Source organism: Heliangelus exortis, chromosome 2 (genome assembly GCF_036169615.1).
Source record: "Heliangelus exortis chromosome 2, bHelExo1.hap1, whole genome shotgun sequence".
Lineage (NCBI taxonomy): Eukaryota > Metazoa > Chordata > Aves > Apodiformes > Trochilidae > Heliangelus > Heliangelus exortis.
The window spans coordinates 88,150,209-88,156,919 of NC_092423.1; positions in this window are offsets into that span (position 1 = coordinate 88,150,209).

A 6,711-nucleotide genomic window follows, 5' to 3' on the forward strand; every position below is an offset into this window, starting at 1 on the left:
TTTTTTTTTTGTTTGTTTGTTTGTTTGTTTGTTTGTTGTGGTTTTATTTTTATTTTTTCCTGAGTGTTCAAAACCAGCTAGGGTAGAACAATTAGCTTTATTTCAGTTCCCAGAAGTAACAATTCCACACTTCCATAAATTTAGCCTCAGAGTGCTGCACAGGTATATAGAGGAGTGAAAAAGCAAGGAATTTTGTTCAAGATGGAACTACTACCCGTCACCTTCATATCTCATATTACTCTCTGGTAGAGGCTGAGACATTCCCATTCTCAGGCTACAAGGCTGTATTTGCTTTCTTCTGCATCCCCCTGCCCTACTTACTGTGAGACACAAATCCTACATTCAACAGGCACAGAAACCTGGTCCACCCTCAGAGAAGACTGTGGCAGTCAGTGCAATATAGGTCACTGAGTTCTGCCCTGTAACTGACCTTGTCATTAAACTCTGTAGCATTAGAGAGACTGAAAAAAAGACAAAATTAGGAGCAATAACGTGCTTAGACTCTGAAGTTTCATGTACTTGCACTTATGACTTTACAATGTAAATGTTCCTTATGCAGATTTTAAGGGTTGTAATAATAAAAAATCTGCAGTTTGAACCTATATTAGCATTAATTTTCCCACTCTGCTCAGCTCTTGTCAGGCAACACCTGGAATGGTGTGTTCGGTTCTAGTCCCCACTAGACAAAAAAGATGAAGACAGGCTTGAGAGGGTCCAGAGAAGAGCCTCAAACATTATCAAAGGACTGGGAAGTCTGCTTCGTGAGGAAAAGCTGAGAGAACTGGGGTTTTTTCAGTCTTCACAAAAGAAGGCTTTAGAGGAGACCTTATTGCTAAGTCTGTACTTAAGGGGTGGCTCCCAAGAAGATGGAGACTCCCTTTTTACAAGGAGTCACATGGAAAAAATGAGGAGTAATGGGTACAATTTATACCTGGGCAGATACTGAAAGGACATCAGAAGAAAATTTTTCACTATGACAACAGCTGGACTTTGGAATAATTGCCCCAGGGAACTTGTGTATTCCTCAACATCAAACACTCAGCTTGACAGGGTACTAGGCCATCTCTCATCCAGTGTTCCTAAAAATCTCATCTGTACAGTGTTCCTTACCTAAAAAGTCTGGACTAGGTGATCCTTCAGATCCCTTCCAACCCGGCATCCTAGGGTTCTAGGATTCTGTAATAATACTTATGTCATCATCAGGATCTGGACTTTTGGAATCACAACACAGGCTTCTCCAATTGAGCTAACAGAAGTAGATATTGATAGCATACATCGGCTAAGAATTAAAAAATTGATATGATACACACTAACCAGTGGGTTTCAAGCTTGTTTACTGGCCACAGGAGAAGTAGAGGTTAGAGCATCTGGTTTCCATGACTGAATAGGGAATATTCTAAAATTGCTTTCTCTGTTTATTTTCCTACAGACTCCTTTCTCTTCTCTTTCCATCTGCTACACCTCTGCCTTGTGCCTCTGCATCCTCAGCTGTAGTCTCCACTTCTGCTAATACCAAGGCCTCTTTTGTCCTTCCTTACCTCTCCTCTCCTCCTTCTCCCCTATCCTGCATTCCCCTTAGTGCCTCCTCCTTGCTCTCCTACCTTTCTGTCCTACCTTGCAGCCAGTGGGGGGAAAAAAGCGTCAATGGCAAACCAGCAAGCCCATCCATGGAGTTATTAAAACCCTGACTACACACAGTCCTGGGCAAACTGGTTTACTTTACCCTTCTTGAGCAGGGACTTGGACTATGTGGCCTGAAGAGGGCTGTTCCAACCTAAACATCTTTCTGATTCTGTGAGAGTTCCAACAGCAAAGCTCAGAAAAGGTGCCTGGCACCACTCATAATGCCTTTTTGTTTTAATCCTGTAACATCATCTCAGAGTGGGATATTTTTGCATGAATATTTGAAAATAATCAGAGAAGACATTTATGAATTTGAAAATATTTGGAACGTAGAGTATTTCTGACTTCATTAAAAGATGCCAGAATTCTTTAGTTGTCTTGGATTTGATCTGAGGCTTCTAACTCTTCTTAAGAATCGGTATGCAGACAAAAGTGAAAAGTAAATTGATATGAAAATAAAAAGCAATTCAACATTTTTGTGTGATACAGTTAATTATTAGTGAATCCAACAATTAAATATTTGACTGCCAGTCAGCAAATAAATAATGGCAACCAGTCTGCAACAGACTAATTTAGTGCTGTAGAGTCTGAGATTAGTTGATTCAATATCTGCCAACCTGAGATTAACTGTTTACCTATTAGGAAGCTGGCAATTAACTTTTGAAATGACAATGAAAGAGAGATGAGAAAGTAAATAATGCAGATACAGACGGAATGTTAGAGACAAGAGTTTTTATGTAATACAAGTTGTTGGTGTTCTGACACACCAGCACAACATGAGTTGTCTGAAAGTCAGGGGAGTCACACTGATGTAAAACTGGTAGGAAGCCTCAAGTGGGACTATCAGTTTAGAAATTTCTAGATCAAAATAAAGAAAAGGAAAAGAAATGTGAAACATTAGAGAATTAGCAGGTCTCAGAAAAGAGTCTGGAAACCAAATGTGTAGCCTATTTTTTAACTTACCTTTGTTTTGAAGGAAGACAGCAAATATAACACCAGTTTTCAAAATTTACTCCAGACACTACAGAGCAGGAAGTTTGGTTGCCTACGTGGGCTAACTGGTAGAAATTGTTGTAAGAGAAAGAATTAGAGGTTGAAAGGGTAAATAAAATATGTTACACTTTATAAAGAAGCTCTGATTACCAAAACTATTAAGGAAGTCAATGAGTAGGGAGGTAAGAGAGCCTTGTTGACAGAGCACACCTGAGTTTTTTATTAAGATCTCTCACAAAATGCTTTTTAAGAAATTAGGCTAATCTTGATGAACAGATATGGTTCTCTGATAAAAAATGAGTTGTAGGAGAGTAAACAGAGACAAATAATAAGTGTTCAGTCTCAAAAGCTGATCAGGTGAACCAGACAAGGGTTTACCAATGGACCTGTACTGAGATATTCGTTAGATATATATATATGAGGGACCTGAAAGATAATATGACAAAGAAGAAAGGAGGAAAAAATCAAGTTCAGTGAAGACTCAGATACAACATCGGAGAATGTGAAATGGAAAATTCATTATATTGACTAATTGTGTTCCAAAATGTCATGTCCAATTAGGTCTTAAGAAACACAGTTATGTACATAGACAAAATATATGTAACCATACACAAGGAGAGAGTTTACATTAGGTCTTAGATAATTGCTAGAAACTTTGAAAGTCAGGATCTCAAAAAGAGATGCTGAGGTTACTGTACCTATTTATGTATATGCTGTGCTTAGAAGTTATCTGTAATATTGAGAGTGGAACTGAAAACAACACAGAAAATGTCATCACGACACTTTGTGAACATATGTTAAAACTACACGTTGATTTCTGTGTGCAGTATTCAAAAGAGCAAACAAGAAAAGCTAGAGAACAGCAAAGATTATCAGAGGTACATGATTATTCTAATATCTATATACTCATATGGGTATATAGCAGACTTTTCAGCTTGGAAAAGATGTAACTTTGCCAACATAATCATAATGAGTATGGGTAAGGTGAATAAAAAATAACCATCCACTGTTTCTTATTACAGAAGAGCCAGGGGGCATTTAGAGAAATTACAGGCAGCAGAAAGAACTGTTTTCTACAAAATGTACACTTCAGCTATGGAACCCATTCCTACAGTAAATCAAAGACCTTAAGAGCTCAGAAAGTATAACCAAAGATTACTTTTTATGTTGGGCCATTGAAAATGGTCATCTGCATGGTGTATCTCTGATCCCTGAAAGCTGAGAGGATAATTCAGAACCTCACTCAGTATTAACTTCCACTACTGTTCCTTACTATCTGCTCCTAACTCATTACAGGATCCCTGCATGGATGTTCTCCAAATGGAGTCATTCTTCACTGAAAAAACATGAAGTCTCATTAACTCCAGTCTCCCAGGCAAAGCAATACCTCAGCATTTACCCATGTCTTCTTCTCCTTTTAGTCAAAACAATTTTGAATATCATTATCTTCATTTATGTTTGAAATAGTGTGGTACTTTCAACATGAGATACCATCTCATTTGTCTCTGTGGCTCCTGAAAAAGGGGCAATCTCTCAGTACCCCCGTGCTTCCTTGTCACCTGATATGAATAAAATCTTCTAAGGAGGAAAACAATCTTTTCTTCTTATTCCTTGATTTTTACATATTCCCTCAAGTACATGTTCTTTGCCTCCTATTCTATTATTTCCCAATGTCTAGACAATGTGATTTTTGTCTACAACAAAAGGTCCTGGGCTAAAACTAGCATGTTATTAAGATTCTTTTGCCTTCTGTGTTCCACATCACAAGCAAATTTGCACCACAATGATTTAATTGAACACAATAGCTGTTCCTTCACCATCAGCCCTGTTTTCAGTAAGAGCACAAAATGACATCCCAGATTTTGTTCACGTTTCACTTTTTTATTGTATTGTTTTGCAGCCACCTCAGCCAAAATTTCCTCCAGAAAATCTGTCAGATATATGTGGACCATTTGTGATTTTCTTGTAAAATGTGTGCATGACACCTTTCCTACAGATTCCAGTCACTTTTCCCTATGGCTTGTGTATTGGTTGGAGCTGTGAGGAGATAATTGCCTTGCAACAGCCACAGAGAATCCCATTTTCTGGGATGCCAAGGTATACACACATGCCTACTTGAACACATGGTGAAGAGGGTACACCCCTGCAGAGAAAACTGAAACAGAATGAAGACCAAAGAGCTGCACATACATAACCCAAAGGCCCCAATATCTCTCCACTTCACTGGTGGTCCTATAAACCTTGTTATTTTATGGGAAACTTGAGACATTTGTCTCCACGAAACACACTAGCCATTGGGCTACTGTTTCTAGTGAAGCTGGGATATTTTGCCACTCATCTTTTGATGAGAAAATGACCCAGCAGTATGCTTCACTCAGAGAGAAAAAAAAAGGGAAAAAAAAAAAAAAAAGGGTCAGGAAGGCACTGCTATTTGCAGTTACTGAGAGGAATGTAATAGTGAAAGCTGGCTTCAAAAGCATGGATTGGTATGGCAGCAAATTGTTAAATTACATCAGGTCCCTGAGGTAAAAGGCTCCCAGGGTGATTGGAAGAAGGATGTAACTTCCTGGGGAGAAGTTCAGCTATGTCTTCAATGGCAGAGGAAAGCAAGTGTTTGTTATGTGTGTCTGACAGTGGCCTGAAGGATGGGAGAAATCCAGTGTGAGAAGTGTCAGAAGAATTCAGTGACTGAAGTAGGAACTGCGGAAGGATTTACAGGAGGAAGATTAAGAAAGTTTAGGAGAAGAAACAGTGCCCCATGATGAATGAGTTAGCAAACTAAATGAGAGCAGTGAATTGATTTGGGGATAGAAAGGACAGTTGAGATGAGGGAGTCAGAACTTCTGGGCTGCAAGGAACTGGAGGATTTTGAAGGAAAACTTGAGACATGAGCTGGAGGCAGGAGGGGCTGTAAGATTTGAGGACTCTGGTTCAGGTTTCCCAAGTGAGAAACTTCTTTCCTGCGCTGTCATTCCCCACACAGGCCTGATAGGTACCCCTACAGCCCTTTTTCCAGTAACAGCACAGCCCATTCAGGCTGTTCACACTCTAGACAGTAGTGCTGATGGCCCTGTGCAGGTCACCATGGAGAAGACTGTAGTAAAGGCAAACAGTGCCTCTCTTCCCTCTGTGCCACTTTCCAATAGCCCATCATCACTCTATACCTTAGAGGAATAATTTACTAATTTTTAGGGTTTTTTTACACCAATTCACTTTTTCATTATTACTCCCTATAAATGTTAAAATTAAATTTATGGTGGTACTAGAATGATTCCATGTTAAATCATGAGAACAATTCTCAGCCTTCTTCCTGCCTATGAATACCCTGTACTGCATAAGCTGGCTGTTAGGTGCTGAAGAATTCTATAGGATGTCAAATTGTTAATATAGCTGCACAATGACAGCTGGACAGGGCAAATAAATCACATGCAAACAGAGTACATGTTTACACATATATTCATAGTCTTTACCTGGTTTTAATTACAGACTTGAAAATATTCATTATTTTCTACAAAACAATTATTTCAAAAAAAAGCATACCATTAGATGACATAGGACTAAGAACAAAGAGGAGAAAATAAACTATAGGCCTATGGGAGGAAAAAAACTGGGAAAAATCCCAAACTAAAACAAAAAGGGAATGAAGATTGAACTCAAGCCAAAAGAAAAGAGAAAGAACAAAGAAGGAAAAAAAAAAAACAAGTCCTCACAAATAGAAAGAAAATAAAGCAAATAAATTAGAGAGAGACATAAAACAAACAGAAAGGCGAGGTATGAGTATTTTTCCTTTTTATTTACATTCACAAAAAGGAAAGCTAGCCATTTCAAAGGTAAAACTGTTTAGAACCCTTTTTAAATTGAAGCATAATCTTTCTAAAGCTCACAGGGAAGTTGTGGAGAGAGCAACATGCAGGAACAAGGTACAAAAAATACCTTTAGCCAAAACATATAATAAGTTTTCCCTCATTTACCCCTTCCACAGTCACATGTTGACTTCCCTCATTTGGAAGGGGGATTTTTCTTTTACATTAAAAAAATCTGCTAAGGCCTACTTTTTCTCAAGGGTGCAAAAAGTAGCATGAAGCACTACGCAGA